Source organism: Schistocerca gregaria, chromosome 2 (assembly GCF_023897955.1).
Source record: "Schistocerca gregaria isolate iqSchGreg1 chromosome 2, iqSchGreg1.2, whole genome shotgun sequence".
Classification (NCBI taxonomy): Eukaryota; Metazoa; Arthropoda; class Insecta; order Orthoptera; family Acrididae; genus Schistocerca; species Schistocerca gregaria.
Genome location: NC_064921.1, coordinates 713482272 through 713507182, shown reverse-complemented (window position 1 = coordinate 713507182; position 24911 = coordinate 713482272). Strand labels below are relative to the sequence as shown.

Here is a 24911-nt window from a genome sequence, read left to right as displayed (position 1 = left end):
AATTATGAGAACCCCAAGACTGGATTGTGAAGAACAAGAAGAGGAACTATTGGAACAGTCCAGAACCCTGGTTCTCGTTCTCAGATGCAACTGAGTGAAGATTATTTGAAATTAACTGAAGATAACAGCTTTTTGAACACTGACGATGGGTTGTTCCTGGCAAAAGAATCTTTGTGTTCGGTTGTTTATAAACACAGAAAATCCTGTGTGAAAATGAAACTGTTCTTGTGGACAGGAAATTTCACAATTTTTTGAAACAATTCAGACAAATGTACACAGTACACATCGATATCGTAAGCTTTGCTCAGACATAATTCGAAATATACGTGGAAGACTTTTTTCTGTACTGAAACTTGTTAAGCCACCACTACTATTTCATTGCCTGTTATAGCTGATTACACTTAATCAATATTTGCAATGATTCTGCTCCTTCCAAAACATTCCATTAGTAACGAAGAGGTTTTAATATGCGAACACTTTTGTACGATACAGTAATTTTATTCCACTTTAAATTCAAGTGACGTCTGTACTGGTTCAGATTGCATTCACTCATTTATCGCCCGCTTGCATGAGTTTACCATTGCCCGTTCATTACTGTACGATCGACTTTTCATTACATAACGCCTCTCGCGGATACCAAATTTAAATGTGAGCTTTAAAATTCTTTTCACAGAATATTTCACCTTTGTACACTCGCGATCTTCTCTGTAAGCATACTCCGGCCCTGCTGAGTTATAACAATAATTCATCGTAGGCTTGCTCAAACTCGACTTCCTTAATCCGCGCCAAAAGATGTCCAGGAAACAGTCTCTTCTTCCCACAACGATGGGGCATCCCCGTCAGCGATGTGTCTGCGCTGAAGCAAAGTAGCATGAGGGTAGAGCCGATCCTTCAAGTATAGGATCGATATCTGTACCCTTCGAAACTCTCATTCTGGTTACAATTTTCAATAAAGCCAATGGCTGTGGAAGAAGATAGAAGAACTGGGATCAACGGAGCAATAACGGGATAGAGAAGTCTAACTGTTTCGCTGCATGTTTGCTGGTGTGGCACGTCTACATTACTGACAGATTAAGACACTTCATGGTTCATGGTGCAAAATCCTAGTTGCAGGTGGCCTATCTAACGGCTTCCAAGGGGCACCAAATCTTCGACCGAATTTTAAAATTTAAAATGCTGTTATAATCTACTCGTTAAAAGGTATAATCTTACGTTACATGCTTAACACAGTGAGACAAGAATTGCAATTATGAACTGTACATGACTTCAGGCAGAGTAGCTCACTATGCGCAAATTACCCCAGATTTATCCATCCAATATTTGAGAATGAGAGCACTTAGCGACATCCAACAAACTTTAAACATAATTCGAAACCGTTGTGAAACGTTTTGTTGCAGACACCCCACACAAAATGATGACAGAAGGAAAAAGTTTATCACTTACTAAAGTTATAGTGATCTTGCAGTAAAACTTCAATATCAGGTATCATTTTTTAAATTTATTGCTTCTTTACAACATACACTATTCGCAGTACATTTTGCAGACGGTGTGCACACAATACCACTGAATGTACTTGCAAAATTATATCAATGTACGATCCGCTGTTCAGGAGGTATGGCACCAGATGTGTGAAAACTACCTTTTACTTAAAATGGAGCGCTGAGCTGTGCGTGGGTTTATATCAATACCTGCCACTCGTCAAACTTTTCTGTACTTCTTATCGTAGCGGTGGGTTCGCCGGCATCTTGCTCTAGGCAGCGTACCCACATGCAGAGAGGATTTACCCACACGCACGCTTACTGCTAAGGGGGGGATGTTTGCTGGCTCTTCCACGTGGTAACCAGGGCTGTTCATTGGCACCGAGCGGGGCAGCGCAGTGGTTAGTTAGCACACTGGACTCGCATTCGGGAGGACGAAGGTTCAAACCCTCGTGAGGCCATTCTGATTTAGTTTTTCTGTGATTTCGCTACGTCGCTTAAGGCAAATGCCAGGATGGTTTCTTCAAAAGGGCCCAGTCGCTTTCCTCAAAGATAATGTTATGCATGTGGTGGAATAGCGACGGTGTGGTATACAACGAATTGCTTCCCCGAGGTGTAACCATCACTGCTGACACTGAACAAATGAGACGGTTTGCAGACGCAGTCGAACAACGACCAGGAAGATTACGTGAAGTGATGTTACTCCATGATAACGCCCGCCCGCATTCTGCTACGCTGTCGAAAACACTATACAGGTGTTGGGTTGTGAAGTCATTCGTCAACCACCTTATTCACCTGATCTACCACCCTCTCTCTATCGACAAACCTTCAAGGAATTTCCTTTCCGTATGAAAATGCATTCCGAACATGGCTCGACCAGTTCTTCGCCCCGGAACTAGCTGATTTCTACCGTCGCGGAATCGTAAGGTTCCCCAACGTTGCCAGACAGTTCTAAACAGGGAAAGAGAATATATTATAGATGACTAAAGTCTCTGTTATGTTTATTAACCTTATGGAAAAACGCTACGAACTTATGCATCAACCCAATATACAGGGTGTGCCGGCCGGGGTGGCCGAGCAGTTCAGGCGCTTCAGTTTGGAACCGCGCGACCGCTACGGTCGCAGGTTCGAATCCTGCCTCGGGTATGGATGTGGGTGATGTCCTCAGGTTAGTTAGATTTAAGTAGTTCTAAGTTCTAGGCGACTGATGACCTCAGAAGTTAAGTCCCATAGTGCTCAGAGCCAATATACAAGGTGTACATAAAGTCCGGGGACACTTTCAGTTATTTATTGCACAAGAACCAAGCATTGTACAGACATCATACATATGTCATTTTGAAGAGAAACCCTGAAAGTTTTTTTTTTCTTCATGTATACCGCCACAACATAGTTCGGTAATTTGCCGATAGTCAGCAATAGTCGCAAACATGGCGAGTTCAGGTGCGAAGCGAGCTTTCTGTGTGTTACAGCTGTTTAACGGATGTGTAGAACCAAGTACGGTAAGAAGCCACCAACAAGGAAGGCCATTAGCCACTGGCACAACAATTCGTTACGACGGGTTGCTTGTGCCCGGCAAAGAGAAGCGGTCGACCCAGAGTAAGTGAAGTGAATGTGGAGCGCGCAGGAATGGCTCCATTGACAGTGTGGAAACACCTGCGGCAGAAGCTCAATGACGACGACAAAGGCAAGCGTTCTGAGTTTTGTTCGCAGTTGCCAACAATTGAATGAGGATGGGGTTGGCATTGTTGATCGCTTAATTTTTAGCGTCGAAGAGCCAGGAAGTGAACAGGAATAATTGCCGAATCTGGGGTACAAAGCATCCATACTAATGCACTGAATTTGAGCGTGATTCTAGGCGCTTCAGTCTGGAACCGCACGACCGCTACGGTCGCAGGTTCGAACCCTGCCTCGGGCATGGATGTGAGTTTTGTCCTTAGGTTGGTTAGGTTTAAGTAGTTCTAAGTTCTAGGGGACTGATGACCTCAGAAGTTAAGTCCCATAGTGCTCAGAGCCATTTGAACCATTTGAGCGTGGTTCCCCAAAGCTAAATGCTTTTTGTGCCTTGTCGCGTCGAAAACTGTACGGATCATTCTTCTTCGCCGAGAGCACTGTCGCTGGATATTCCTACTTGGACATGTTGCAGCAATGGCTGATGCCTCAAATGCAATCGGACTCTCCGTTCGTCTTTCAGCAGGATGGGGCTGCACCCCATTTTCATCGTGAAGTTCATCGATACCTGAACACGAAGCTGCCGCATCGATGGATCAACCGTGCTACAGAAGGGGACATCTGTTTCATGAAATGGTCTCCCCGATCACCAAATCTCACTCCGTGTGACTTTTTCTGTGGGGACACATTAAAAATCTGTTGTAGGTATCGACTCTACCACGTGATGTTGCAGAGCTCCGGGAGAGAATACGGGAAGCTACTGCCACAGTCGACGATGTCATGCTGGGACGGGTATGGCAATAATTCGATTACCGTATTGACGTCTGCCGGGTTACTCATGGTTCGCATATCGAATGTTTGTAAAAAAGAACTTTCAGAGTTTCTCTTCACAACGCAATTTGTACGACATCTGTACAATGTTCAGTTCTTGTGCAATAAATAATTGAAAAGTGTTCCTGGACTTTATGTACACCCTGCATTACTAAACGGCTAAGCTAGTGGACGGTCACCATATTCCGAGCGCAAATTACCCCAACTATACTGAGTCTTTGACAGTGAGAGCACTTGGCGATTTTCAACAAAATTGAAAATAATTTCTGACCGTTCCTGAACTATTTCTCGTTTACATGCAGATATTCAAAACATGAACTCATTCGCAAAGCAATCACATGTCGGCAGCTATTTTATAAATCGGAGTTCGATTCCTCAGAGAATCGGGATTGGGGTTTACTGTTAGGAAACAAAACTCCTCAATACATCAAAAATATCCGAAAGTATACTTACTAATAAATAAGCAGAAGGAGGAATCAGTAAATGCTACATATGAAATTTAAAGAAAAGATTCCATTGGCCGTCCTCTACAAAAAAAGTAAAAAAATACATAATACAGAGAAGATATTTACAATTTCCTGCTTTCTTTAAAAAAATTGAGTGAAAAACAAAAAATTATTAATTAAGATAAAAATTTTACTCATTTGCTGCAGTTATGTAGAAAGAAAGAAGAAAGGTAAAATATAATAAAAATATAACACATTCAAACAAGCCTACGTCCTATAGCATAGCTAGTTCTAAGCGTGACTAAAAAGTCAGGGACGTTCTTATTACTAAAACCGTCGATTAATCCACTGTTAAAATATTTATGTTCGAAAACATGACGACATTACGGGTCGCGTAGTACATGTCGGAAAGGTCACGACACCGTCTTGTTGCGTGCATATAATACTTCCTCTCAACACGAGAGCACCACAGGTACTTTCCACGACGTTCCAACGGCTGCGTCAATTAGCACTTTTCTTCCAGTAAAATTTAGTCGCTATGCAAGCTAAATCACCATCTATGGAGAGCACACTCTTCGACTGACTGCTAGTCCTATCTCGATGTTGCTGATTCCACTGCAAACAGATCACTCTAACAATAAGCGCTGCTGGATGCCTGAGATAGAGAATAACTGCTCTGAGCCTCTGATACACATTTCGCCAGGTATGCAGTTTCTGATAGTTGCAATGTTTTTGTTTATACGATGTCTGTATCTTCGCAATACAATATCCTTCAGAGACGCATACATGTCACAGTTACAGTAATTATAGAGATATAGGTATTAACTTAGCTTTTTCAAATGGAACTATAGTATTTTCTGCTGCTAGTATTGTATTTCTAAACGAGACGAATTCTAAGGAGTTTCACTCTTACATATCTGTTTTGTAGTTTCGGACAAAGTACAATACTGAGAACTTAGGATTTATCGGTGTGCATGCGACAGCATGCTCACCATTCTGCTCCAGAACGCCGTGCATAAAAACGTATTTTCGCCGTCACCAGCAGTTCAAACCCCGACCGAAGATTCCAATGGCTACGCACAGCAAATGGCCGAAATTTTTACAGTTCACTCCGGTATTGAACAAACTTGAAAATTTTCTTGACATCTTTATCCCTTTCCCAGATACAGAGGTTCAAAGTTACCGTGCTCGTACACACAAAACTATGCACGCAAATTTAAATAGATTGTTTCATGACGGGTATACCCGCAATTTAATTAAACTGACGGGTACACCTATGAATGAACGAACGAATGAATGCATTTGCGTAAACATGGGCGGTTCCTGAGGAAACCTCAAGGAAAGCCTTTTCATCACATTTTCGCCATCAGCGGCGGACCAAACCCCAGTCGCGGATTAAAAAAAAAATTTAAAAAAATGGCTCTTAGCACTATAGGACTTAACAACTGAGGTCATCAGTCCCCTAGAACTTAGAACTGCTTAAACCTAACTAACCTAAGGACATCACACACATCCATGCCCGAGATAGGATTCGAACCTGCGACCGTAGCGATCGCGCGGTTGCAGACTGAAGCGCCTAGATCCCGCTCGCCCACTCCGGCCGGCAGTGTCAAGCAACCTTGAGAATTTTCTACATATCTTTATCTTTTTCCGAGATACAGAGATTCAAAGTTAATCTACTTTTGCACGTAAAATGCGGTTTGACGCAAAAACGTAATTTATAAAGTGACGTAGCACGGAGAAATATGATGTAAAGCGTCTCCGTTATCAGAAGGTTTCAGGGAGTTCCACGATGTAGTACTGAAGCATATGCAAAACTTCTGTGTCTGTTGAATCCGGTCTGAGGTGTAAAATTAGTTTTGCGTTGTTTCAATTTTTACATAAGTAAACTATCCAAATAGTACAGGCCCATCAAATTCTTTTCAAATGAGTGACGTGCCCTGCTGTGGAACGGTAAAGAAAGGAAACACGGAAAAATGCTAGTCATAGCACAAAAAAGGCGAATATGCTCTATATTAAAAGACTGGCTGAGAAGTGGGCTACCAGCTGCGACATTGCATCTTCCTCAGACCTTTAAAATTTTTCGCAAGAATGTTGACATGTGAACGTATTCGCACTTTTTATGCTCAGACAGAATGAGACAGTGGTAGTGAGGAAATAGATGGAGAAATAATAAATACTGGCAGTAGTAGACAGCGGTTGTGCTGTACAAAGAGCGAAGGAAACCATGGCAGTGTGCGAGAAAGAGAGGGCGACAGTGTGAGTGGAACAGAGAAGACAGCGAGAGAACAGTGGTAGGAAAAGAGTGAAGAAGACAGTGCCAGTGGGAAAGGAATAAAGAGAAGGAAAAAGTGGAAGTGAGTGAGAGCCAGTGATACTGAGAGTCTATGACAACGGCAAAGAGGAAGAGAAAGATGGCGAGAAGAGAAAATAGTAACACGGCACAACGAAGCCGACTGTACTTTTGAGGCAAGTCACAGTGGCAGTTGGAGAGTCAAAAAGAGAGAATGACAATTATTTGAACAGAATGAAAGAGTGAGAATGGGCAGTTGGGTATGGATGGGCCTGAGACACTGACAGCGATGGACTAGTGGTTGTGAGCGAGTTACAGTTAAGGCTTGTGGGATCGAGAAGTGTTAAAAAGAGGGCCAGTATGTTTGCATGCCACTATTTTTGCGAAAATTTTTAAGGATGCTGAGGATGGTAGAATGGGGCAGCTGGTACCCCGATTTTCAGTCAGAGTCTTTTAATAAAGCTGAGCATATTCGTTTTTTTGTGCTCCTATAGGAGTATTTCCGCTGGTCTGCTTTGAACATGAAACGGATTGTCGTTTTACGTGGAAGTTCGTGTTATATGGAACTGTTACGTCAGGCTGATGGGGTGCTGCAGCTGAAGCAGTCTTCTTACAAACTATTCAAAAGTGGAGAAAAATTCAATTTAAAATTGATGCGGCTGCACGGACACACCAACTGAAGGTAGAGACGTGGCATATAAGAATGGTTCACCAGTTAGCTACAGTAACTATTCTGCTCTTGTTTCTGACAGAATCTTGAAAGAAAGGTGCACGTAAAAAATTGAATGGATTTCTAAAACTGGAAATTTAACTGCGAAGATTGTTAAATAATAATTATGCGTCATAAATTTAATGACACGATAAACACATTGCAAAATTAGATCATCAACGGTAATCGCCAAAGAATGTGGTCATAAACATGTCCTTACGATTCAATTTATGTCGTCAAGAGTCTGAAATGCCCGCCGACTACTGCAATAGACGTTTGCAGTCGCTCTTTCAAGGCCTTATAGACAGACTGAAGAGATTACTTCGATATCACTGCGCATGCTGCGACAATGCGATGTTTTAAATCCTCTTGGATCATCGAAAATTGTGCGTAGGCTTCATCTTTGAGTTTACCTCAGAGAAAATGCAGCGGCACCTACTGATAATGCCTGAAGGCGTGGAGCCGTTAGCTACAAGTGAGTACTGTGCCGAGCACCCATCTTGCTGGTATCATGCACATCCACGTATTTCAAGTGGTATGTCCTCTAGAAGAGCTGGTAGCACTTCATCAAGAAGCTGTGCGTGTCTCTCACTCATTTAATGAAGGAAGGTCCAATCATGCAGTCTTCAATAATCCCGCATCACACGTACACATTCCACTGCCTCTGATATTTAACCTGCCACAGCTATGACGGATTCTCAGCCCAATATTTATTACATTCAGCATACCCATGATTTGTAAAGGTAGTGTTATCGGCGAAAAGAACTATTTGACGAAAGAACCTACTCAGAGCGTACTGTTATGTCGCATCAGAACCGAGCGACAGGATTCATTTGTCTTTTGCAATCTCGCTGGTTTACTCACTGGTGAAGTGACGTGACATGGACAGAATCCGCTTGCGAGCAAAATGCGAGCTACTATAGCGTGATTTATACCACGGACGCTCACAACTCGCTGTTCCTCTGGAGGTAACATGATTATGAGCCGCAGCCACGAATAAAATCATTAAAACCAGGGCTGGTTTTGGCAGGCTTATCACTTAACTTGGAACGTACTTATTATCTAGCTCACGGTTGATATCGTCTTTCAGTTTTAACCACAACTGTTCTACAGTTGTCAGATGCGAACTAAATCTACACATTTCATCCTTTACATTAGTGACTGTCCCTCCCATCCAAAACAAATATTCTATCTTTTTCGACGCCTTTTGCCCTTCGTGAACATCGTTCTTGTAATAGCCCCTTGCTCGCTGAATCGCCTCTCATTGGTGACACACTAGTAAAGATGGAGTCTGTCTGTAACGAGGCCTAGAGTTTCTCTTTCGTGCGTGGGCGTCTTGCCCATTCTGCGCTTGACTGTCACGCTGATGGCCAGAAAATGGTCTCAAGGTGTGAGGTGGCGCATCAAACCATTCCATCGTCGTGGCGACGGGAGCACTCCATCTCAGGTAAAACAGATACCTTTAATTAACTGCTCGTGTGTCGATCTGATACAGGCTTCTGCGGTATTTCAGTACAGAACGTACGTTCTGCGAGCAGCATTTTGTCTTAACGAGCAGCATTTTTATGTCTGCTTTTCTTTCTTCTTCGCTGTAACGTTTAAAGCTATAGAAGTGATCGCTTGTATGTGACAGTGCAAACAATTCTGGTCCGTCGCGTTTCCTATACAGTGGTCAGCGATATCACTAACGTCCACCAATTTCTGCTTAGACCACGTACGTAATCTCTCGTTAATAATTTTCAGATTGTACAGAGTTTTGGCATAAGCTGGATCTCTCGTCCTGAGGCTGCTAGATTAAAAACTGGTTCAAATGGCTCCTAGCACTATGGGACTTAACATCTATGGTCATCAGTCCCCTAGAACTTAGAACTACTTAAACCTAACTAACCTAAGGACAGCACACAACACCCAGCCATCACGAGGCAGAGAAAATCCCGCCGGGAATCGAACCCAGGAACCCGGGCGTGGGAAGCGAGAACGCTACCGCACGACCACGAGATGCGGGCTTAAAAACTGGTGGTTCCGCAGAGTGTTTGCCCCCTGTCGGCCCAACTTCAGATTTTCCGAACAGTGGCCTGCTCTGGTATTACCATAAACAAGCCAAGGCTAAAATTTGAAATTAATGAAACTTCGTGCACATACTGAGAACAGTAATGAGCTACACATTTTACTTTGCTAAATAGGAGTGTGATTACATATCAATGCAAGGACTGGACGAATCAACTCCTCTAAACTGTGATACCCGATTTTAAATGGGAGAGCCTGCAGTGATGGGAAGAAAAGCATGCAATGGCGGACCCACTCCAGGAAACAGCTGTCGGTGGTCGAGGATGAAGGATGAGTAGGGTTTATCATCCTCTTGACGGTGGTGTCATTAAAGATGGGGACGGAAATCGGCTGTGCACTTCCAATGAAAGCATTTCGGCCTTAAGCGATTTAAGGAAGTAACGGAAAACCTAAATATGGATGGCAGGACCAGGCATCTGAACCGCTGTTTTCCCGAATGTGAGTCCAGTATCTTACCACTCCACAAAGTAATTAAAAAAAACTCAAATCGTCTGCGAACAAGAAATTCCAATATCGACGTAATTTTTCCTATACTGTGTAACACATTACGGGATAAATGTAGCTGAGAGTGCTTGTCCAATGTGGATGGAAGTAACAGCAACATCTCACACCATGGAACCGCTCAATAATTCGAATGGGGTGCATGAGAATTGCGGACGCAGTGTGGCGTGCCCGGGTTGCCTCAGTCGACACTAGGAAAATAAATCGACGCAAGGGCAACAGGGTGCACTGTAAGGCATGGCGGTTCGTTGCGCAAGGTTACGGGAAAGATAAACATTTTCGTTTCGTGTGCCCAATCATTTGTCTGCGAGCTTGGAAGAAAAAAAAAAGAAACGACTCGAATCATTTTACTTGCAAACATTTTCTGCAAACAATGTTGACACTCTTTCGAGAGTTCCAGACTATCAGCAATTCCCAATATTTATTTTCACAGACTCAGGGCGAATGGAAAGTAATCCATAATGGAAGATTACAGCTAGGATAGAAAAGATAATGCTACTAACAAGGGAACCTACCCATCGCTCCCCCCTCAGGTTTTGTTATAAGTTGGCACAGTTGATAGGCCTTGAAAAACTGAACACAGATCAATCGACAAAACAGGAAGAAGTTGTGTGGAACTATAAAAAAAAGCAAAATATACTGAGTAGTCCATGCGCAAGATATGCAACATCAAGGAAAGTGTGAGCTCATGAGCGCCATGGTCCCGTGGTTAGCGTGAGCAGCTGCGGAAGGAGAGGTCCTTGGTTCAAGTCTTCCCACGAGTGAAAAGTTTACTTTCTTTATTCTGGCAAAGTTATGATCTGTCCGTTCGTTCACTGACGTGTCTGTTCACTGTAACAAGTTTAGTGTCTGCGTTTTGCGACCGCACGGCAAAACCGTGCGATTAGTAGGCGAAAGGACTCTCCAATGGGTACCGAAAACATTTGATCGCAAGGTCATAGGTCAACAGATTCCTCCACAGGAAAATACGTCTGATATATTCTATACGACACTGGTTACGGCATGTGCGTCACATGACAGGAATATGTTGTCGACCCAACTAACTTGTCCACTTGGCGAATAGGTAAAAAGATTCTTCTACCTTGCCCTTTAGGTTTTCTTGTGGGTGTGATAATCACTCTCGTCCAAAGTAGCGAACAGCCAACTGCCAGCCAGGGAACCTCGTTCGCAGAAATACTCTCTCTTCCGTGCGCTGTAGTCGACTGACGTCGTGTTCAAAATGGTTCAAATGGCTCTGAGCACTATGGGACTCAACTGCTGAGGTCAGAAGTTCCCTAGAACTTAGAACTACTTAAACCTAACTAAGCTAAGGACAACATACACATCCATGCCCGAGGCAGGATTCCAACCTGCGACTGTAGCGGTCGCGCGGTTCCAGACTGTAGCGCCAGAACCGCTCGGCCACCAGCGGCCGGCTTGACGTCGTGTGTTTCGATGTTTGTTTAGGTGTAGCGTCCCCATACTACGGCGCAGTTACCTCGCGTCGGACGGACGGACAGATAATAATCATCTGAAAATAAAAAATTAAACTTTTGACTCGAGGGAAGACTCGAACCAAGGATTTCTCGTTCCGCAGCTGCTGACGCTAGCCACGGGACCACGGCGCTCCTGAGCTCACACCGTCCTTGATGTTGACTATCTTGCGCTTGGACTACTCAGTATGTATATTTTCCTTTTTGATTTCATAGTTCCACACAACTACCGTGCGACTGCTACGGTCACAGGTTCGAATCCTGGAATCCTGCCTTGGGCATGGATGTGTGTGATGTCCTTAGGTTAGTTAGGTTTAAGTAGTTCTAAGTTCTAGGGGACTAATGACCACAGCAGTTGAGTCCCATAGTGCTCAGAGCCATTTGAACCATCCACACAACTTTTTCCTGTTATCTCGATTGATCTGTGTTCAGTTTTTCAAGGCCTATCCACTGCGCCAACGTATAACTAAATCGGAGGGGGGTGCGATGGGGAGGTTCCCTTTTAGGAGCCACTATGACGATGTGTGGAGGTCACTAAATTTTGGCTTTCCCTCACACAATGTGTGGTGTGTGTGTGTGTGTGTGTGAGAGAGAGAGAGAGAGAGAGAGAGAGAGAGAGAGAGAGAGAGAGAGCGACAGATTATGTATACAGAGAGAAGGACGAGGGAGAAAAAGAGGGAGCGAGGGGGAAGTTTTGTAACGTAATTTTCTCCTCCTGCTGACAATATCTGTGGTAATTTGAGAACATTATGGAAATATTTTGCAAATCAATTCGACGGGGGTTGGAGTGGTGGAAAGGATGCCTCTGGATAGCATGAACCAAGTTTAGCCATACCGCAAAGAGCACACCGTCGGCTTCTGTCGTACAGGAATCAGAAACATCAGACTGCAATGGGCATGTGCTGGTAGGAAAAAAACTTGTTTTCTGACAAGTTCCGATTGGATACCGGTGGTAGACACTGTAGGGACCCATACTAGGAATGGTTCCACGGCTCATGAACAGTGGCCGTGAAAAGATGCTAACCGCCAGGAACCAGAGACTAATGTCACCCCTTATCAATGACAATCTATTTCAAACTCGTTAGGAATTGGTACTTTAATTACATCTCACAGTCAGTTTCAGACCGACCATTAACATTTGGAGTAGGGTACAAAGCTGCACATCATTTATGATCCAGCCAACACAAGAAATTGGACAGCAGCTGACTGGAGACGTGTAGTGTGGCTCGACGAGTCGCTATTATGTCTCTTTTCAAATGATGCAGGGCGTCCAGTAACATTAAAACAGACTTTACTCATTCCATCACCGCCTCCCCCCCCCCCCCCCCCCCCCCAGATAGCTGAGTGCGCCGGCGTTCGGTCAGAGAACTGGTTGGCCTCTGTAATAAAATAAATAAAAGTAAACCTGAGCGAAAGGATCAACAACGAACTTGAACGGTTGTCATGTGATGTCCGCAACAACCGAACACAACGATCAACATTGGACAAAACGGAGAAAAAAAAAAGTGTGTATGATGAGCGTGGGGGATTGCCGTCCTACGAGACCGGGTTCGATTCCCGGCTGGGTCGGGGATTTTCTCCGCTCAGGGACTGTGTGTTGTGCTGTCTACATCATCATTCCATCACCATCCGACGCGCAGGTCGCCCAATGTGACGTCAAACGTAATAAGACCAGCGCCAAGGCGGCCGGACCTGCCCCGCAAGGGGCCTCCCGGCCAATGACGCCAAACGCTCATTTCCATTTTTTCATCACCACATGAAGCGGCAGTTATATATCTGCATCTTCAAATTTTATGAACAAGCGATAGCTGTGAACCCAGTAGAAAGTCTGGGTAAGAAAATGGTGCATGTATTTATTGCTGCAAATTGGATTGGATTGTTTGGGGGAAGAGACCAAACAGCGAGGTCATCGGTCTCATAGGATTAGGGGAAGTAAGACGGCCGTGCCCTTTCAAAGGAACCATCCCGGCATTTGCCTGAAGTGATTTAGGGAAAGCACGGAAAACCTAAATCAGGATGGCCGGACGCGGGATTACACCGTCGTCCTCCCGAATGCGATTCCAGTGTGCTAACCACTGCGCCACCTCGCTCGGTGCTGCAAATTGAAACAATGCTACAACGTCATCTGAAAATGAAAGCATAGTACTTGCGGATTAATTTATTGGCGTGAGCTTTCCTAGATATTTCAAGAGGAGAGAAACCGCAACAGGGAGAATGGGTGGGGGCCGTATGGTATCTTACTGCTATTGCATACGGCGCCTGATCACATTTCATAAACATCGTCAATACAGTCATTTGAAGTTACTTTGACCTGTCTTGCACAGATAATTGGTAATTTCGTTTTGAATCCCAGGAAGCGATTTTGACTGCTACAAAATGTTCCAGAGCCAGTCGCACAGTAATGTCTAGATTATTTGATGCGACTCATCTGTGCACAGTAGAGTACGAAACTTCTTAGCAGATTAAAGCCGTTTGCCTGACCAAGAATCGGTCTGCCTTTCGCGGCCAATGTTTTACTGTCAGAGTTATTCGAGCATGCATCATGAGCCCATTCAGAGGTTACAGCCTCAAGAGTCCAGTCTATAGAAGCACTGCCGGCAAATGACCATGGCCGAAGATCAGATCCCAGTTCGGAACACGCTTTTAATCTGCGAGGAATTTTCTTTGTTGCACACACGCCATTGCAAAGTTTCATTCCAACACAGATTTTCACAGTATGTGCGAATACGTTTTTAAAAAAAATGGCGGTAAACAGGAATTGCTTTCTTGAAACTAGCGGCACTTCTGTTTAAAATTCCCCGTCATTTAGACGCTGCCACGTCGATTAAAACAACTGACAAATTCTGGTCTGGGTTTAGTTATCTGCAATTTTACATATTGAACACAAATATGTTTTTCCGAAAATCGGTGTGACGGGAGTGCGATAAGAGTCTAAAATTTCTCCTCGATAATGTGTCGTGTTGCCTGACCTGAAACACGCAAGTGTGGCCATTATATATACTTTGGTGGGCTTACTAGGCAGCGCTCGATACACCGCAGTGACTTTCTCTGCTGCAGTCTCTCCTCTAAGAGGCTGTGCAGTGCTGACCTATGGCAGGGGCTCTGGACAATACGTACGCGTCTGTGGATTTCGTCCAGGCCAGATCACTGCATCGTAGTGAAGTACACTGGTAATACCACCAGCAATAGAGAAGTAGAGAATAAAGGCAATTCGTCCACATTATAGTACTAGTTATAGCGGTCATTTCATTTATCCACTACAGCATTAGGAGGAACAGAAAGTACGAAAGACAAAAATAAAAATGTAATGTAACTTACGTAGGACTGCAAGATTCAAATTGACTTTTTGCTTGACTAGCTACTTTTTTAAAATTTTCTGTTTGTGTTATGTTTAGACGTCACCTCGATTGACGTAAAAGTACCTTAGCTTAACACAGTGGAGGAGAGGTAAACTGAAAAATGATTCCGTTATGGCGTCGATCACTATTTGTTGTCAGTTGTTGATATATATGTGACATGCCAGTGCACTAGCATATGGTTTATAGTAAGATAAGAAACTTTGTCTTTTAGCTATTAAGGCAAACACTTTCTACTGTGGCACCACGCATGACTGTTTCATGTCCACATGGGAGGAAATGTAAGATGTTGATCCTGGAACGAAATACGGAACTCACTTCTAGTCTTACTGCAAAGTTACGCGTTATCGTGCTGGGAATAAAGTACCACAGCCCGTGCAGCAAACCGTCATTTGATGCCTGTGGTCGCTTAAAGATTGCAACTCACCTTAATAGGTGGTGAAGCAACAACAAAAAAAAGGAAAACAGAAAAAGAAACAAGGCACTCTTGATAATGATAGTGTGCAGGCCGAGGAAGCTGCGCGAGTATGCTATTACCATGACAAACTGGTTTCCATATATCAGCAACAGTAAACACAGACACATATCTATTAAATGATAGAAAATTAATTCCGCCGTCAAAGAGTTATGGATAGGCTGTTTATCAAGTCACAATACCGCGACACAGAATATTATAGAAAGGCATTTACAGCCTTTTATTTGCATAAAACAACCGTACAACGTGTCTCGCCTGTATCTGTTACAGCAAGAAGATTTTTAAAAATTTGCTTATGACTGCTTTGCTGCCTTTAAGTAACAAATCTTTGAATACGTCTACCGCACTCATTTAATTATTACTATTGTGTATTCATATGACACAGCACAAGACGTTCAATGACACTGATAGCTACGAATTGTATTGGCATATGTTTGCTGGACTCACCCGCTGACACTACTTTAAAAACCAACCTTATGCCCGATGTGAGATTAGAACCCCCAGGTCAGTGAAGCTGGCAACCCCCTAGCCTTCGCAAGTGTACACTCTAGGGGAAACTACGACCGCTTTCACTCGGTCAGACGGTCGTTTGTCATGCCCACATTACACATAAGCAACAAGCAGAACTTCCACGATAGAGGAGCATTCGTACGTGGGTCTCCGCTGCGTCTCTTGCTGCACTGATATGTTTCAATATGTTTAATGTGTGATATAACCGACAGAAGCCACAACACAATTATGCAGCAAAAGGTGAAACAATTCGTCTGGTAAAAACTTACCGCTGACGCACTGACTGCAAAGACTCTAGAGCAGTAGATACAGTGATGAACCAATTTCCGCAAATGTTTGTGGTACTGCGAGACCCGATGTTAAATATGCCACGAGTTCCGTAATTATTAAAGTATCGACAAAGGAGAAACTTATATCGATCGAACGTGGGTTTTCGTCACTGTGCCACCGATACGATATCGACTCCTCGTTGTCCTTCCGCCGCACAGCCCGTCTGAGCAACTGCCGTACGCCGCTGTGCATTTCGGCTGCCGGGTGTACGAACCATCTTGGTTTGGGGTGTCAGTATGTGTTGGACGACACACCTGCCGGCTTCGCACAGCCAGAGATCGAACATCACACCTTTTAGCACAGAATGGGCAACGATTAATACCTACTACTGTGCGGACAAATTTTTGCCGATTCTCACTATCCGTTACGGGCGCTTTGCGCGCTACTGTCCCGGGAGCCGAGTTGTTCAACATTCCGCTTTCGGCAATCGGCGCTTATCGTGGCGGACGTGACGTCAGACGGCGGCAGAGGCGGCTCGGCGTGCGATTGAGCGAGTTGGGGCGCATGCGCCCTGTACTCGTGGCTGACGTCAGCGAACCTTTGGCGACGCACTGTGGTGGGTCACGGTACTACTCATTGATGACTTTCGACTACTTTCTGGGAGAGTCTACTTTCTCAAACGAGCTGTAAGCTGCAGACTAAAATATGTTTTTTCACTAACATCTCTATTGTTATGTTGTTCCTTTTTTTATCAAGACAAATGTTTGGTACGTCGTTCCGACATCCACGCGTTTTAACTTGCCTTCTACATACTTAGAATACCGTTCATTATTTACTTTTATTCACAATTCAAAATAATTCCTCCATTATTAAGACCTATGTTAAGTGGAAAGTAGATTATAAAAGAGTAGCGACGAGGCGTTAATTCAAGCACTGACGTACGCCCGCATTTCCAGCCGTCCTTGACCTGACCACCGACTCTGGCAACGGCGCGGTCACGTTCTTCTCCATTGAGCAAATCGCAGTTGGCGCATGCGTTTGAAGGCAACAGAGCGCAGCCTTCGATGTCAAATTGCCTTGGCTTTTGACTCCGTCAACTGTAATGTTTACCACCCAAAAATGTGAACAGCATAGCGTTCTTACATTTAAAGATCTGACGCGAAGGTAGAATAAAATCTAAAATTTTCATACATAATTAGGCATATATGCAAGATTCAGATCACAAAACATTTGATATGTGACATCACAGACATCACTGATCAAAATTAGCAGTTTCCAAAGTGTTTCGGAAACAATAATAAAATGTTATTTGGGCACACACCAAAAGTAAACTAACTTAGATTTTGTAAGGTTGTGGCTAGCCCTACACTGCTGCATGGTTCTCATACACGGACCAGTCAGAAAGCCAAAGGAAATGGTTCAAATGGCTCTGAGTACTATGGGACTTAACTTCTGAGGTCATCAGTCCCCTAGAACTTAGAACCACTTAAACCTAGCTAACCTAAGGATATCACACACATCCATGTCCGAAGCAGGATTCGAACCTGCGACCGTAGCGGTCGCGCCGTTCCAGACTGTGGCGCGTAGAACCGCTCGGCCACAAAGGAAACTTAAGTTACACAACAAGAACAAATTTTGTTCGGAACATCAAATATGTAGTTTGCTTGATCACATCGCAAATAACGTGAAAAGGAAGGAAGTAAACGTGAAATCAGCACTAAACTAGATGTCGACAAACCAGACGAAAACAGAGGAAAGAAGAATGTCCCAAATACTAACAATTCGACCCAATTGTAAAATAATTGCAAAGCAGACACCTATCGTAATGAAGTGAACATGAAACCGTAAGAAACTAAAATCTTAATCCTGTACCGAAGAAGACGCAGACGAGAATAAGAAGAAGAAAAAGAAGATAAGTACCGATAAGTTATGTGGGAACCGCTCAATTCATCCTATAGGAAACGATATCTGCGTCTAACTCTCTAAAACGATTTCACTCTAGCCCTTCGTAGAATTCGACTGAAGTAAGCTTAAGCACGGATTATAAATTATTACGAGACTGAAGAGCGATTCGATTCGTGTGATACGCTAATAGACCCTAAAATTACGTGCTACTTGGCTAAATGGAATTATATAACCCCATGATATAATGTTAAAGGTTCAAAATAAAATTCTTTTCACTCCAGACACTTCTTGAAAAAGTCACTGTTTACTGCTCAAAATTTTCCACGATGAAGACGCCACAATAAAGGGAGAACTGTTTTCATATTTATTTTCCTTTCGGACACAGGCATTTCTTGGAATGTGTTAATGTCTCAACAACGCAGCGCTATTAGATAACAGCTTTCTTGAGGACCAGGAGTGGTACATGGAAAAGCGACATTAAAATGGGAGCAGACATCACATCATTTGAAACTGGCCCTTCCTCTGCGGAACTTTACCTGAGCTACAAAAAATAGATAACCACTGTCTTTTGGTGCAGTGTTTACGAAACACTGTACCTCATGGGCATCTAGTTTGTGTCTGTTACGAAGGTATAGAGAGAGCCTCTTAGTGATGAACTCCAGTTATTCCTTTATCAATTCCTATCTACATGAATAAGTAGTATTTTATTTTTTGAAATTTTTTGATTCAACGAAACTAAAAAAGTACTCTCCTATAAAGTTTTGTAGACGGCTTTTGTTGCGTTTTATTAAAATGGTCCTCAATTGTTGTTGAAGCGCCCAATGACACTGATGATGTGGCGCTCGAGAGACTAGATTGCTCATCAGATGATGTGACACAAATAGCAGGCATCGGCATTTCATTAGTTAACTCAGAAGCGGCCGTCGAAATTTTTCCCGATCTCTGTAATGGTTCCTGCACCACACATTTGATAAATTGTGGACAGAGTCCACACGTCTGAAGGTTATCTCGTAGATGATTAGCGCTGCATAATGATATATGGTCCCACAGTATTTACTCGTGGCTTCTGTCTTGTTTTAGATGGTCCTTGTGTTGTATAATTTCCGTACTTCCGAACGACGACGCATGCTGAAGAACGCTAGCAGTGTATTCATGTTCCGTAGGTTACATGACCCTTTATATATCGAATCAGTTTCTGGACGATTAAACCCTTCTGGTTTTTAGGAGAATCTAAGATGACACTCATCGCATAAGTAAATAAAGCGCTCGGACTGTGGTAACACCCGACGCTTATGCAACACACCTGACGTGCAGGTAATGCGGATCGAATCGTAACTGTCGGAGTCTACTAGGAAAACTATGGTAGCCTACGCTTAATTATGCTAGTCTACCATAGCTTGCGGTAGCTATATACCTCTGTTCATATGACAGAAAAGAAGCACATATAACGCCGTGTCAAGTTTAACCAAGTTCTCCCGAATTTAGTTTTTCCGTGGGCTCGTAAGATAGATAAAATAAAATGCTGGGATAAGGAGATGTAGATTTCCCTCTTCATCTTTATTCTATATCTTATTATTGTAGCTGCACTTATGCTTCGTCTCTAAAACATAAAATTCCTTCCTTCCTTTTCAAATTGTGTTGGAAGACTCTGACAGGAAACGAGAAAGCAAGATTTTCAGGTTAATATTGGGTTTGAATGCTGGGACAGTGGAATGAGTAATATTAATGTAAGACGAAGCAACTGCCGCCGTGTCCTGTAGCTTCATTTTCTTCCTTCTTTTCTCAGTTTGTTTCAGGCAAAGTGCATTTCACTGTTTCACCAGACACAAACAGGATATTTGACGGAACGTTTCACCAGACACAAACAGGACATTTGAATGACTTATTAGAAAATATAAAACAACTGTGCGAGATAATTAACGTACGAAGCGCATTAGTTTGACTACACTCTTAAAATAAAAGGCACAAATTTTTAACATGAAACGCACTCATATACATAAAACATGAAACAGGTTCTCATATTTTAAGGTTTCCTTTTACTAAGACAGATGAAATGGCAAATACATTTGGCAATGGATCTATCCATGGAACTAAGAAGCACTCTAAGAGAACAATAATCTTTACTTTTATAAATATTGTACACAGTAATTGTTCTTGGACGATTGTATTTACAATAATCTATTAGTTTATGCACAATGTCCTCAACAAAGAGACAGGAATCATAGCGTGGAGGGCGTATTACGTTTACCAGATGACTCGTTTTATTAGCATTCATGTGAGCTGCTCGTAGTCTGTTAATAGTAACAATTTCTTTTATCGTGAACGCCGAGTTGAGAAAGTAAGGGCAGCGTGGTATCTCTTACTGAATCGCCCGAAACGATGTTCCTGATTTCAGGTTAAATAGTAGCTCCCCTTCACTTGGTTGAATACCTACAGTAGGTTAGGAGCGCGCAGGTCGCCGAAGTGGCACGCAATTGAAAGACTTGTACCGCTTCAAGCAAATGCCGGGACGGTTCCTTTGAAAGGGCACGGCCGCTTTCCTTCCCCCATCATTCCTTAATGAGTAGAGACCGATGACCTCACTGTTTGGTTCCCTTCCCCAAATCAACAAACCAACCAACTTGAACCAGACCATCGAGCCACCCAACAACAACAAAAATAGTAACAGAAGTAGTAGTAGTATCAGCAGGTGGTGCAGTAATGTCCACATCCACTAAAGCTCTCCATTAGGTTTTTTATTTGTTGGCGAGTGTAATGTGAAAATCACTGTATGGTCGGGGAATGCCGATGGGAAGTAGACGCAGCAACGTTTTAGTCTGGGAGTCTGCCCTTTCGTTTCCGCAGTAACTACTGTAGACGAATAGGTTGACGCAACTCCTTTGCTCTAGCTTCACTCTTCATGTAGATCCTTTACATCTGTTCAGTGTAACCTATTAGCAGTCACCGATAATTTCAACCCAAAATTAAAATTCACATGAGCTACAGATCCTTAGGAGGCAGTTCTGAAGACCGATTAATTTCGCATAAAGCTGTCGAATACGCATGAATTCACGGTTGCTAACATGGCATTGGACAAACACGCACTGCGGGGAACACGACCTCGACATCAACAAAAAACAAGTGAAAAGCGTCTTGTCAGCACGACGAGGAAAACATACGTATCGAGAGAGGTCGTTCTTTGCGCGTTGCAAGGGACGTTGAATATAGGATACACAATTACTGATTTTCAAAGACAGCGTGATCCACAGCTAGCCAACACATGTGTTCGATAAGAGTTATGTTAATTACATGTATTTGCCTCCTCTGATATGAACGAAGCTATTTTGGCTTTATTATGAATCAGTTTTACAGAGAAAAGAAGACACTTACTTCCGTACTACGAGGCGGCCGTTGGTGTCGAACAGTTCTAGGCGCTTCAGTCCGGAACCGCGTTGCTGCTACGAGCGGGTTCGAATCCTGCCTCGGGCATGGACGTGTGTGATGTCCTTAGCTTAGTTAGGTTTAAGTAGTTCTAAGTCTAGGGAAGTGATGACCTCTGATGTTAAGTCCTATAGTGCTTAGAGCCATTTGACCATTTTGACCGTACTACAATAGTCTACCGGACAGGCTAATACGTGATTATCTACATCTACATGGCTACTCTGCAAATCACATTTAAGTGCCTGGCAGAAGGTTCATCGAACCGCCTTCACAATGCTCTATTATTCCAATCTCGTATAGCGCGCGGAAAGAATGAACACCTATATCTTTCCGTACGAGCTCTGATTTCTCTTATTTTATCGTGGTGATGGTTACTCCCTACGTAGTGCGGTGTCAACAAAATATTTTCGCTTTCGGAGGAGGAAGTTGGTGATTGGAATTTCGTGAGAAGATTCTGTCACAACGAAAAACGCCTTTCTTTTAATGATGTCCAGCCCAAATCCTGTGACACTTTCTCCAATATTTCGCGATAATACAAAACGTGCTGCCTTTCTTTGAACTTTTTCGATGTACTCCGTCAGTCCTACATGGTAAGGATCCCACACCGCGCAGCAGTATTCTAAAAGAGGATGGACAAGCGTAGAGTAGGCAGTATCCTTAGAAGGTCTGTTAAATTTGCTAAGTGTCCTGCCAAAAAAATGCAGTCTTTGGTTAGCCTTCCTCAGAACTTTTTCTATGTGTTACTTCCAATTTAAGTTGGTCGTAATTGTAATACCTAGGTATTTAGTCATCATGAATAAATGATCCAGTGTGCCATACCTCTGTTTACTGTTGTAGGAAAGTGAACGCAATTTATGTTCACCACAATGTTGAAATGTTACAAACAGTTGTGGTAACGCCGGCCGCTGTGGCCGAGCGGTTCTAGGCGCTTCAGTCCGGAACCGCGCTGCTACTACGGTCACAGGTTCGAATCCTGCCTCGGGCATGGATATGTGTGATGTCCCTAGGTTAGTTAGGTTTAAGTAGTTCTAAGTCTAGGGGACTGATGACCTCAGATGTTAAGTCCCATAGCGCTTGGAGCCATTTAAGTGGCGGTAACACTAATGTCTACTCCGCCTGACCTACGTCAAGTAAAGATTTGTAACTTTCACTTCACTGTATTTACATGATCTTTAATCTTATAAACTACTCATCCACGATATCACTACACTTAATCTCCCGTGCCCGTTATCCGAAACGCGCTGTGACATTACAGTACAGCCGGCCGGCCGGGGTGGCCGAGCGGTTCTAGGCGCTACAGTCTGGAACCGCGCGACCGCTACGGTCGCAGGTTCGAATCCTGCCTCGGGCATGGATGTGTGTGTGATGTCCTTAGGTTAGTTAGGTTTAAGTAGTTCTAAGTTCTAGCGGACTGATGACCACAACAGTTAAGTCGCATAGTGCTCAAAGCCATTGGAACTATTACAGTACAAAAAACACAATAATTTTTTCGGGTGTCGAATACACTGAGATGACAAAAGCCATTGACAGAAATATTCACGCAGATAGGTAACGGTAGTATCACGTACACAAGGTATAAAAGAAGGATGGTGCACTGGCAGAGCTGTCATATGTACTCAGATGATTCACGTCTAAAGGTTTTCGACCTGATTATGGTCACACAACGGGGACTTTGAACGCACGTGACATTCTACTTCTGAAATCGTTAAGGAATTCAATATTCCCAGATCCACAATGTCAAGAGTATGCCGAGAAAACCAAATTGCAGGCATTACCTCTCAGCACGGACAACGCAGTGGCCGACGGCATTCACTTCACGACTGAGAGCAGCGGTGTTTACGTAGAGTTATCAGTGCTAACAGACAAGCAATACTGCGTGAAATAACCGCTGAAATCAGTTGGAAGTATGACGAACGTGTCCCTTAGGACAGTGTGGCGTAATCTGGGGTTATTGGACTACGTCAGTAGACGACTGACAGGAGTGCCTTTGCTAAGAGCATTAAGTCACCTGCAGCGCTCTCCTGAGCTCATGATCATGTCGGCTGGACGCTAGACTACTGTTGGCCCAGTCAGACGAGTCCCAGTTTTAGTTGGTAAGAGCCGATGGTAGGGTCCGAGTGTTGCACAGACCCCACGAAGCCATGCACCCACGTTATCAACAAGGTACTGTGCAAGCTGGCGGTGGTCCCATAGTAGCGAGGTGTTTCCATAGAATGGACTGGGTGCTCTGGTCCAACTGAACCGATCAACGACTGAAAATGGTTATGTTCGGCTACTCTGAGAGCATTTTCAACCATTCATGGGCCTAATGTTCCCAAACAACGATGGGATGTTTATGGATGACAATACGCCATCTCAACAGGCTATAATTGTTCGCGATTGATTTGAAGAACATTCCGAAGAGTTCGAGCGAATGACTTGGCCACCCAGATCGCCCGATATGAATCCCACAGAACTATTATGGGGCATAATCGAGAAGTCAGTTCGTGCACACAATCCTGCATCGGCAACACTTTCGCAATTACAGACTGCTTTAGGAGCAGTATCTACATCTACATGACTACTCTGCAATTCACATTTAAGTGCTTGGCAGAGGGTTCAACGAACCACAATCATACTATCTCTCTACTATTCCACTCCCGAACAGCGAGCGGGAAAAACGAACACCTAAACCTTTCTGTTCGAGCTCTGATTTCTCTTATTTTATTTTGATGATCATTCCTACCTATGTAGGTTGGGCTCAACAAAATATTTTCGCATTCGGAAGAGAAAGTTGGTGACTGAAATTTCGTAAAAAGGTCTCGCCGCGACGAAAAACGTCTATGCTGTAATGACTTCCATCCCAACTCGTGTATCATATCTGCCACACTCTCTCCTCTATTACGTGGTAATACAAAACGAGCTGCCCTTTTTTGCACCCTTTCGATGTCCTCCGTCAATCCCACCTGGTAAGGATCCCACACCGCGCAGCAATATTCTAACAGAGGACGAACGAGTGTAGTGTAAGCTGTCTCTTTAGTGGACTTGTTGCATCTTCTAAGTGTCCTGCCAATGAAACGCAACCTTTGGCTCGCCTTCCCGACAATATTATCTATGTGGTCCTTCCAACTGAAGTTGTTCGTAATTTTAACGCCCTTGTACTTAGTTGAATTGACAGCCTTGAGAATTGTACTATTTATCGATTAATCGAATTCAAACGGATTTATTTTGGAACTCATGTGGATCATCTCACACTTTTCGTTATTTAGCGTCAACTGCCACCTGACACACCATACAGCAATCTTTTCTAAATCGCTTTGCAACTGATACTGGTCTTCGGATGACCTTACTAGACGGTAAATTACAGCATCATCTGCGAACAGTCTAAGAGAACTGCTCAGATTGTCACCCAGGTCATTTATATAGATCAGGAACAATAGCGGTCCCAGGACGCTTCCCTGGGGAACACCTGATATCACTTCAGTTTTACTCGATGATTTGCCGTCTATTACTACGAACTGCGACCTTCCT

At 43.6% G+C, this 24911-nt stretch overlaps 1 protein-coding gene across 4 annotated transcripts in view; it reads right to left on the bottom strand.

The window, feature by feature from the left end:
• Positions 1–24911, bottom strand: part of LOC126334835 (sialin-like) — a 400692-nt gene that overhangs the window by 59638 nt on the left and 316143 nt on the right. Inside the window, exon 1 of one of the 4 annotated variants that reach the window (XM_049997498.1) lies at positions 16076–16544. The exons of the other annotated variants lie outside the window; for them this stretch is intronic. The gene's annotated coding sequence lies outside the window, so the exon portion shown is untranslated. Of the gene's footprint in view, positions 1–16075; positions 16545–24911 lie in introns of those variants that run through there. 4 annotated transcript variants of the gene reach the window in all.